At 46.8% G+C, this 11,705-nt stretch overlaps 1 protein-coding gene across 2 annotated transcripts in view; it reads right to left on the bottom strand.

Moving 5' to 3' along the window:
• Positions 1-1,002, bottom strand: part of SEMA5A (semaphorin 5A) — a 133,584-nt gene extending 132,582 nt beyond the window's left edge. Inside the window, exon 1 of one of the 2 annotated variants that reach the window (XM_082234244.1) lies at positions 730-966. The gene's annotated coding sequence lies outside the window, so the exon portion shown is untranslated. Of the gene's footprint in view, positions 1-729 lie in introns of both variants that reach the window. The other variant, XM_082234246.1, reaches the window with a different exon arrangement.
• Between the last annotated feature and the right edge of the window lie 10,703 nt (positions 1,003-11,705).

An 11,705-nucleotide genomic window follows, 5' to 3' on the forward strand; every position in this document is an offset into this window, starting at 1 on the left:
CAAATCAATCTGGTTTTTTGGCGCGTGTCCCCCCCCCCCCCAACAAGCTGCCCAAGGAACCTTTTCTGGAGCCTTCCTTGGGGCGCCCCCTGCCGGTCAGGGCGCAGACTCCCGCAGCGAGAGTCCAGAAGGTGCAGGAAACGGTAAAGTGAAAAGAACACCGACGGCGCGACCTCCGAAGCCTCCGCGGAGCGCAGGGCACAAACCCGCCGCCTCGCCGCCTCCCTCCCCCTCGCGAGCAGCTCCCCTCTGCTCCGACGTGCTCTCCCGCAAAGAGGAACCGGCCACACAAGGGCTCCTCGTCACCGCGCAACATCCGCGGCCAGAGACCGCTCCTCGCGCAACGCAGACGCCCCTTGCTCCCCGCCCCTCCTTCCCCCGCCCCGTCGGGAGCAGCTTTGCACGGGGAACGCCAAGTGTCCTTTCCACACGAGAGCCCCCCGCCCCGCCCGCTCCTTCCCCTGGCAACGCCATCCAAGCCCGATCAAGCGAGCCTCGGAAGGGCTACTCACGAGTAAACCCCGCGGAAATCTACCCGGGCTTGCCTTGCGAGCAATCAAGGAAGGTAACTGAAATGATCCGACGCCGCTTCCCGCGAAGAAGACCCCGGCCCCCGGGAAATTGCCTGCATTGCAGGGGTTGGACTGGATGACCCCCGGGACCCTTCCCACTCTCCCATTCTCTAATCCCAAGGATGTACTGAGACGGGGGTGCGGACGGGGTACTTACCCCAGGGGAAGCACCATAGCGGGGCCCGCGCCGCGTGGTTGTCGCCGAAGGGCAGATCCGACGGCAGCTGCGGAGAGCCCCGGGGGCAGCCCCGGCAGCGGCAGCAGCAACGGCGGCGGCGCTTGCCGGACCTCCGCGCTCATAAAGCGCCCGGCGGGGATCCTGGCGAGGCTCGGCGGTGGAAGGGTCGAGGCGGCGGGAGGCGCCGTCCGGAGCGGGATCCGCGGGGCGCGAGCGAGCGAGCGGCAGCGCAGGACCAGGCGCGCCCGCAGCAGGTCCCGGCGGAGGCGGCAGGGAGGCTGCGGAGGCTGAGGCTGCTGCTGCTGCCGCGGATGCCGCTCCTCCTCCTCCCCCGAGGGGGAGGCTGGAGCCGGCGGAGCCCCTTCCCGCCCCTCCCTCGGGCTCGCCCACAGGGGCGGCCCGGCCCGCCCTCCCGCTCCGCCTCCGCGTCCGAGGTCCGCGCTGCTCAGAGACCTCCCTCTCTCTCTCCGGCTAGGAGCCAGTGACGTCTGCCTTTCGTGCCCGTCGCGGCGGCCGCCTGCTTCCCCGGGAGACCGGGCGTCTCTCCCGCGTGCAGCGCGCCCGCGGGCTTCAGACGTGCTGCGGGTTACGGAGTAGGGTTGCCCCGTTTCAGGGCGTGAAGGAAACTTCCGCGGGGAGGGGTAGCCTTCTCCCCAGAGGAGGAGCCGGGGCGCTGACAGACGGCGGAGGGAGACAAGGCCACCAACACATCCAGACATTTCTGAAGAAAGTTAGAGCAGAGCCCGCGGAGAGACAGCGCGAGGGCTTTGGCGCTGGCCAGAGGGCGCCGTTGCTAAGGACACTTGATCGCGGTTGCTAGGCAATCGGAGGATGGGATGCTGACACTCCTACCTGGAGTCCCTCCCAGAGCACCAGGAGAAGCTGGATGGATGGAGGGGGGGGGGACATGTTTGTTAAAGCACTTTCCTGGTGTCAGCATGATTTAATTCACTCCCAAGTGTGCTTCTTTCTTTACAGAATGAAGCACAGTTGACTGGTTTTACTTTTCCAAAGTAACTCCCTGGAAATAAATGGTTTCCTTCTTACTGGCATTGCCTCTGGTTTTCCATAACAGATTGGCTGTCTGTCGTGGATGCTTTAGTTGAGATTCCAGCATTGCAGGGAGTTGGGCTAGATGACCCTTGAGGTCCCTTCTACCTCTCCACAACCACTACTGGTCTGCTTGTCATCAGTGGGCTGTTATTTATTTATATACAGAGAGAGGTGTGTGTACTTAGGAGGGTGGGTAAGAATAATGCAAAATGAATTGGCAAATGCACCTATAAAATAATGAAATACCTTACAGCTGCAGCAAGTTAACATTCCTAAAAGCTGTACTTTAATACAAGGGGTTTTTGTTTTGTTTTTTGAGGTGGACAAAATGTTTTGCGTGTATATATGTGTTTTGCTGAGAGTTGTGAAACTGCACAAATTTGTTGCAACTTGCTGTACATTCTTGATTTTCTTGATTTCCCACCCAGCTTGCTTGCTTGTGTCAAGCTTGCTTGTGTTCCCCACCCCACCCCCACTCTTATATTTGCAACAGCCCTGCGAGGTAGCCTGGGCTCAGTTAATATACTATGTCCATAAGCAGCAGGTCTCGTCACTCAGTAGATTGTGGGATGTGGGGATGCAGGCAGCCCAATCCATATGTAGCGCAGCCGGCCCAGGAAATCCAGCTGACGTCCCTGGGAAGCAGTTTGTTTCCCCCTGTCTTATGTGGTGGGTGGGTAGCTCAGCTGGCAGAGCAGGAGACTCTTAATCTGGGGGGTGTGAGTTCGAGCCCCGTGTTGGGTGAACTATTCCTGCATTGAAAGGGGTTGGACTGGATAATCCCTTGTGGCCCCTTCCAACCCTATGATTCTGCGTGTGGTGGTGGGAACTCTTAGGTCTTGCCCCACTCCACCAGGTGGCAGCCCCTGCCAGGTGCCCCCTTTTAGCTCCTGACTCCAGCCAGCATCTCAGGCTCCGGGGCTCAGGAGAGGGAGCAGCCATACCTCCTCCTCTCTCCCACCCTCACATCCCCTCTTGCCCAGGGCCCTGAGATGGAGCCCGGGGACCGATTTAGTGGCAAATCATCCAGGAAGGAGCATAAACTGACTCTTTTGTCTGCTTCCACAGGTAAATATAATGTGAATGACATGGATGAAGGTAAATGCCCTTCTGACCCTGCATTAGTGTCAGAGAAGAGATAACGGAAATTGGGAATCTTGCGAAATCTTCCGTCTTGTTTCACCCAGTTATTCAGCTTTTTGTTCACTTGTCAGATAAAGTACTGTATCTGTTTCCCAGCTTCCCTGCAGGTCCCATGGATATTAATTTCTGTCAACAAGGAGAGCTGTTCCCAATTATTTTGTTACTTGAAAAATTCCAGCCCTCTTAGTATCATGAGAATCCTCAGTCTGTGTGTTTGGATGGCAATGCCTATGTAGTCCAGTCAATTGTAGGCATTACTTGGCCCTATTTTACGCTTTTAAAAATACCAGCCATCTAACAGCCCTAAATCTTACATTGGACACTTGGTACTGATCACTCTGGAATATAGCTGTTATGGAGAAAATCACACATTATTTTGAGATTTCATAGAATCGTAGAATTGTTGAACTGTAGAGTTGGAAGGGACCCCCAAGGGTCATCTAGTCCAACCGCCTGCAGTGCAGGAATCTCAATTAAAGCATTCATGGCAGATGGACAAGGACCTCCAGATACTTTTTATATGATTTTGGCATCATTTCCAAGACAACCCACGTCACAAGGCTGGCAAATCTGGAGCTAGACTTGAGGATCTGATAACGTCTTTACTTAGACTTTGTTAAAATATATGCAACTACTCATTCTATGTGCCTATTTTATAGTTTTGTTTTTCATCTTTCATTTTTTGTCTGTGATAATTGTTCTCTCTATTTTATATACATTATAAAATGAAATAATAATAAAAACCTTTGCCAAAAAAAATCTGTCTCAGGATATCCATGCGTGGAACGAGGGTTGGTGGAATCAATTAAGAACCTGGTGGATGCTGACTGAGTTTTCTGGTTTTTTAGATCTCAGTAATAGTTATCTGATGAAAGATAACTTTATTGGTCAGACAATATATTTGAATTCAATAAATCTGAATGAGCTTTTGCAAGTCAGAACATCTTTAATCTGACACCATTATGCTTAAGGGGCCTTGCAAGGAAAAAGAATCAGATTGGTGCAGTTTTATTATTCTGATACTCTCATGACAGAGTTTCCCACATTTGGGTCTCCAGCTGTTTTTGGACTACAACTCCCATCCTCCCTAGCCAGCAAGGACCAGTAGTCAGGGATGATGGGAATTGTAGTCCAAAAACAGCTGCTGTATGTTATTGTCTTTTACTCTCTACAGAGGACGGACAGAGAGAGAGAGAGAGAGAGAGATTGTAAACAAAGCTTTCCCTGAAGATTTTTGTCAGTGAAGAGGGGGCTAAACCATTCTTCTTAAACAAGATTGATGCATTTTATGTGCAGACTCTGCAGTGCAACACAGCTACCAGGAGTCCAAAGCATTTCTTTATGCCACCTTGAAACTTCTTGCATAATGCAACCAAGAATTCCATTCAAACTTTGTGCAGCTAACTGAATCACAATAGCTTCTTCTACCCATTGTATACTCACTATGCTACACTCACACTTGTTATATTTGGCCAGCATACTCTACTTTTAGTGAAACTGTGAAGACCTACATCTGTTAGCTTTATTTTGGAAAAAACGTAGTATGAAAACTAGAGCTCATACAACATTTTGCAAACATTAGAAGTTTGGGAGTGGGATTCAAACCATGCAATTTTTCCTTTAATTTACACATTTGAATGTTAGAAACTGGTATTTAACATCATAATTCAAAATTCATCAGACCTGGTTTTTCCATCTATATTCAATGAGATGTTTCCTGGTTGGTTGAATGAAAATATGAAGCTGGTTGTGTTGCAAGGCAGCTGCCAGACACTGCCAAACACGAGAGGAATGCAAGTTTCCCAGATGACTTGTTGCCCTGAAGAGCAGCAGCAGGCTTGGAAATTGTTATAGGCAGAAGGCAATGGTTGAAGGTCTCATCCAGAGAAGCTTCTGCTTGTTGCCTTAAAGAGCCCCCCATTTTCCCCATCCTGAAAGCACAGTGGTAAAGGAGGATGGTTGACTCCTGGGATAGCTGAGTCAGAAGAACACTCATTTCAGGGTCCTGGGTTCAAGTCCCACTTTGAGCAAAAAAATCCTGCATTTCTGACCCTTGTGATCCCTCCCAACACTAGGATTCCTCCTGCTCTTCCAGGGTTTTCTTGCTGCAGTGAATGGTGAGGGAGGACCATCCTCTGGGTACCGGGATATTAATATTATCCTGCTGTCTTGATATTCTCTCTCCTCTTGGCAAAGTAGGAAAAGTCAAGAGCATCCTTAAAGCCACTTCAGTGAATGGAATTTAATATGTATGCAAAGCATTTATCTCCCCCCCCCCGCCACCAGTTCATTGTTAGCTCTTAAAATACTAAACCTATGCCAATACAGATACACACTCTTCAGATTAATACATTTATAAGCACTTCCCTCTCATCAGAGCTGTCAGCTGTTTCTGACATGTTGCTGCAGGGCTATCTAGTTTATGTCAGAAAACTAACTGATGCACTCTAGGTGAAGCAGATGTAATATTCCCCCCAGGAAAGCATAAAGACATAAACAAAGTAATCCTATACTTTGGTGGTGGGGGCGGGGTGTGTGTGTCCAGATATACACCACTGCTAAAGGCAACGAGAGCTCAGCCCATGGCAGAAAAGGAAAATGTGGCAGAAATATTTTTTTCAAAGATGCTGCTAAAATACCGGTCAGACCTCCAGCATCCTTGACATCCACACAATACCCAGACATGGAGAGACCCAGCCCATTTGGATAATCTGTGGGAGTGGCCACAACACCCACAGTGCCCCCATCAAAGGAGTCCTAGTGTTGCCCTAGTATTGCAGGCAACACACACACAGCTCCCAAGCGACCCCAGGTAGAGGTCCAAGACCCCAACTGCCATACCTCACCCTCAGGCAGAAGGATCCAGCCTCAAGGGCCAATCGGCTCCCCCCTGGCAATCCTCACCCACCCCACAGCCACTGGGCTTCTTTTCCTCCTAGCAGTCCAGCCCTCTACGGGGCTGTAGAACACAGGCCAGTTCCAGGCATTTTGACCGATAACACTTCAGTGCTGCATATCAAGAAGTATGGATTTCCAAACGGGAACCAGTGACTGAAAAATTAAGAATTTCACATGATTCTGTGAGGATTATCCCTAAACTTTAAGCCAGTAGAGGCTTAATGAAGAAGGCTCTGTCAGCAGGATGAGGTCCACGGCCAGCCATACAAGTGCATAAAGCAAACACATTAGCAGTTGAATCAAACAAAATATTCGGGTTCTCTTTGGAGCTCAATATTCAAAATTTGCAGGCCCTACACTTCTCATTCTTTAATTTGCAATATTTGCCTTTGGTATCATTTTTCACATCTGCTTTCCACACAAGAAGCACATAGGAGCAAGAGATCAGTTGTCCAAAGCAAAACCTGCAATACAGAACTTCTGTCTGTGGTGCTGGGTCTATAGAGGGTCCTTGGCAACTCGGGTATATTGCCACTTGCTGCAACAATTGTCAAATGATGAACAAAGACATGTGTACTACTGACCCCGGGTGTTGAGAAACCGTGCAATGAGAATCCAAAGAATGCATTTGCTTATAGGCCAGACTTAGGCAACTCATCCAAGGTGGGGAACCTTCTGTGTAACCTTGGAGTGCCATACCTTGTTTTCTGGCACTGCATTGGTGTAACCAGAATGGCACCTCTACCTAAGTACCTGTGTGTTTGTTGTGGAAGTTTCAGGGTTGTGTCAGGTGTTCTACTACCAGGATCAGTTTCCATGAAAGTTTGATCCACTTTTCTGTGCTGCCTTCCTGGAGGCTTCCTGGAGGCTTCCTGGTGGGGGGCTCCCCATGGACATCATGTGGGCCCCTGTGAGAACTGGGTGCTGGAGCAGATGGGTCCCTGGTCTGGTCCAGCTGGACGCTTCTTGCATTCTTAAGGAACCTGCTCATGCCTGTTGACCCTTGGTTGGATCTAGCAAGGCTCTTCTGGTTTTCTTAGTTAATCTAACAACTCAACCCTAGTATTTATTTTTTATTTTTTTTTAAAAAAAAACCTAATAAAAGCTAAGGAGTGTGAATAAAGCAAAAAGTGAGCATATTTCTATAAAACCTACTCTATTGGACAGAAAGAATACCATCCATGGTAAATTCCGTTACATACATACATATGAATGGTAAATTCCGTTACATTTTTCTCACATCCTCAATCAAAATGATTAATGAATTAATAAACTAATTATTGTTACATCTCTCTCTCACGTCCTCAGGCTCCCTCCCTTATGACATACCTCTTGGCTGTAAACTTGTGTGGTTTCGTAATTTCTTATTTAACCATAACTCTTATTTTTGAAAGCAAATGAATAGCTATAAGTATATGTTCATAAATAAGCCCAGTTCAATTCAGTGGGACTTATTGCCACCTAAACAGGTACAGGAGTCATAGCTAAGGCTACCTATTGCATGCACACCTACCTAGGAACAAGGCACTTTGAACTCAAAAGAACTTATTTATAAACAGGCACCTGCAAAATTACACAGTAAGTGAATTTTATAGGTGGTCTCAAGTGAAGCTATACTCGGAGTAGACTAACTGAAATCAAAGGACTAAAGTCATGACTTACTGTACTTAAATCTATTGATTTCAACGGATCTATTCTGCGTATACATACGACCAATTGTTTCATGTCCTTTGCCAATTGCAACTCCAGACTCTAAACTATTTCAGACTCCTTATCATACTGGCAATTCATAACATGCTGCTCTTAATTTCCTGCAATGATACGGCATTGATCTGGCTTAAACATGGGGAACAAATGGACTCTGAAATATGAAGATTCCTTTGAGATAGCTGAACACTTTATTCACTGCATTTTCCACACTCCACTCAATCACTGCAGATAATTCTTCACTCTCTAGGGTTAGAAGTAACTCCAAATGCACATACTTTATCTACTAGCAGGGCCAGCCTGATAAGGAATAAACAGCAGCAGGGGACGGAGATCTACATTGGGGACAAGGGTGGGAGGAGACCAGCAGCGCCTCCTATTTGCCAAGAGGTTGCTTTGAGGTGGCATGGGGGGGGGGCTGAGGAGGAGGCAGGTCCAGCCTTCAGGGGGCAATGCATTCCTTGGAGACAGGATCTGCTGCCCCTGTGAATCCTGCCTCCTTAGGTAATCTCCTCACCTTTCCTCAAGGCTGTGTGCGTGGTTTTCTACCCTCATTTTATCCTCACAACAACCTGAAATAGGTTGTTCCTGAGAGAAAGAGTAACTGGGCCAAGATCATCCAGTGAAGTGAGGATTTGAACCCAGATCTCCCCTAGTCCAAAATTGTAACCACTACACCAAATGTTTTGCCCGTGAGGGATTTGAACCATCAGCCTTCTAAGCTTTAACTGACATGGATACTTAGCATTTGAGTAGCACCTTTTCTAGGGTTCAGAGTACTTCACAAACATCATCTTTTGGCCTGATGACTACCCTGTAAGCTAGACCAGACTTATTACCCTAATATTGCACTTCTGAGGGTGAGATACAATGGCTTGCCGAAAGTCACCTAATAAATTCAGAGCAGAGGTATGATTAGAACCAGGGGGTTCTTATTAATGGTTTTAAATACACCTGCTTAGAAAATAAACCATGGTAAACACACTTGCCCCATCAAACAAAATGAGACTTCTGCGAAACATGCCCAGGAATGTGCCATCAGTCACAACACTATGCTGTGTCTGCAAAGTGTTATCTGGTGACAGTTTCAAGTCATCACCTGGTCAGATTAATCACTGAACACTGTCACAACAACGCAAAGTAAAGAGACAAGCATCTCAAGAATTGTATTATTGAAAAGTACACAAAAGAGGAAAGTACAAATGTACATAGAAACACATTAAAGTGCACAAGATTTTTAAAAAAGCATCATGGGTAAAGGAATTTGCAGCAAAATCCATTTGATGTGTCTGTAACCTGGAAAGGAGGCCATGTGAGAGAAAAGAGCCAGTCTGAATTTTGGCCATTTGAATTTGGGCAAATACTTCTTTGGGGCTTGCTGGCAAGAAGCAGGTGTGTGTGTGTATCAGGGGGTTTGTGAATGCTGTTGTTGTTATTTTGGGATCGATGCTATTAGTGCAGCTGCCTGCCATATATTCCTCCTTGCTTCCCACCTGCTCTTTCCGTACACGTCCAGTATTTTTGCATTGCAAAGAAACTGGCACTGGAAAGCTGCCTTGGAACTTCTTAGCACTCAGGGAGCAGGAAACAATGCAACACACTCCTCTGAGAGGCTCTGCTGGTAGCAAACTCCTGGGGAATGAGAGCAAACACAGAAAGAGGAAGGGGGGAAATCACTGCCCCCACACTGGCTTTCCTTTTCTCAAATGCAGCCCCCTTTCATGGAGTGCACAAGCCATCCAGAGGTCACTTTTCTCAAAACTGTTTCAGAACTAATAGCACAAACCTAACCATACCAGAAATAAGTCCAGCTGAATTCAGTGGGGTTGCTGCCAAAGCAAACAGCGTTAGGATTACAACCTAAATTGTTACGTCCTTTGATATCCTTTTTCTTTTTAATGCCCACAAGTATAAAGTCCAGCAAACATAAACCCCTCATTGTAGGCATTAATATTGTTGTTGGTGGTGGTGTTTAGTCGTTCAGTCATGTCTGACTCTCTATTGGAGTCTCAGCTTCAGGATCTGTCCTTCCAGTGAGCACTCAGGGCTGATTTCCTTAAGAATGGATAGTTTTGATCTTCTTGCAGTCCATGGGACTCTCAAGAGTCTCCTCCAGCACCATAATTCAAAAGCATCCATTCTTCGGTGATCAGCCTTCTTTATAGTCCAGCTCTCACTTCCATACATAGCTGGGAAAACCATAGCTTTAACTATACGGACCTTTGTTGGCAAGGTGATGTCTCTGCTTTTTAAGATGCTGTCTAGGTTTGTCATTGCTTTTCTCCCAAGAAGCAGGTGTCTTTTAATTTCGTGGGTGCTGTCACCATATGCAGTGATCATGGAGCCCAAGAAAATAAAATCTCTCACTGCCTCCATTTCTTCCCCTTCTATTTGCCAGGAGGTGATGGGACCAGTGGCCATGATCTTGGTTTTTTTGATGTTGAGCTTCAGACCATATTTTGCGCTCTCCTCTTTCACCCTCATTAAAAGGTTTAATTCCTCCTCACTTTCTGCCATCAAGGTTGTGTCATCTGCATATCTGAGGTTGTTGATATTGCTTCCAGCAATCTTAATTCCGGCTTGGGATTCATCCAGCCCAGCCTTTCACATGATGAATTCTGCATATAAGTTAAATAAGCAGGGAGACAATATACAGCCTTGTCGTACTCCTTTCCCAATTTTGAACAAATCAGTTGTTCCATATCCAGTTCTAACTGTAGCTTCTTGTTTCTCAGAAACTGAAAGATTTCTCAGAAGACAGATGAGGTGATCAGGCACTCCCATTTCTTTAAGAACTTGCCATAGTTTGCTGTGGTCGACACAGTCAAAGGCTTTTGCATAGTCAATGAAGCAGAAGTAGATGTCTTTCTGGAACTCTCTAGCTTTCTCCATAATCCAGCGCATGTTTGCAATTTGGTCTCTGGTTCCTCTGCCCCTTCGAAATCCAGCTTGCACTTCTGGGAGTTCTCGGTCCACATACTGCTTAAGCCTGCCTTGTAGAATTTTAAGCATAACCTTGCTAGCGTGTGAAATGAGTGCAACTGTGCGGTAGTTGGAGTATTCTTTGGCACTGCCCTTCTTTGGAATTGGGATGTAGACTGATCTTCTCCAGTCCTCTGGCCACTGCTGAGTTTTCCAAACTTGCTGGCATATTGAGTGTAGCACCTTAACAGCATCATCTTTTAAAATTTTAAATAGTTCAGCTGGAATACCATCACTTCCACTGGCCTTGTTATTTGCAGTGCTTTCTAAGGCCCATTTGACTTCACTCTCCAGGATGTCTGGCTCAAGGTCAGCAACCACACTACCTGGGGTGTACGAGACATCCATATCTTTCTGGTATAATTCCTCTGTGTATTCTTGCCACCTCTTCTTGATGTCTTCTGCTTCTGTTAGGTCCTTACCACTTTTGCCCTTTATTATTAGTACTAATAAATATGCCGCCATGCTGAAATTCTATACCCACATGAAGCTACTCATTAAAAAAGCAATTATTTTTGAAAGATTTGTGGAGCACTTCAGCACCTGCTAATGAACATGGTTACATAGGTGGAGCGTGCTTTCCTGCCAACAGTAAATATAATCCTTTTCTAAGAAAGGTACGGAAGGAAGAATAGATTAGGTGTGTGTAGAAAAAGCTTAACAACAAAAGATGGACCATGCCTACAACTTTTTAGTCAAATTATACATACACCCTCACAATTTTTTTATGTCACCCATCTTATTCACATGCACACAAATGCTCACATTAAAAAACAACACCCTGAGTTTTGAAAGGGGCCAAAAAGCTTATTCCCTCCCCAACATACTGGCCTGGACTCAACATTCTCTGAGTACTGGTTCAAGGAGCTGTTGCACTGGAGTAAAGGCAAAAATAATGGTTCTACAATATGAAATCCAGTGCAACGGATGCAGAAGCTGGCTGTGCAACCAGAAGTGTTGGGGCTACATCAATCATACATACAACCAGCCAGAAGAACCGTGCTGGCTTCCTTCCCTTCCCTGGAGCAACTGGTATACCGCTTAGTAGTATACTGCATTAGTATGCTAGTGCAACTAGTATACTGCCAAGTGACTAACTTAGCATGATGCTGAACTCCTCCCATTGGCTGCTTCTTCTGATGCTTTGTACTGACTTGTAACTCCAGTCACAC

This window comes from Podarcis vaucheri, assembly GCF_965113315.1.
Source record: "Podarcis vaucheri genome assembly, chromosome: 8".
NCBI lineage: Eukaryota > Metazoa > Chordata > Lepidosauria > Squamata > Lacertidae > Podarcis > Podarcis vaucheri.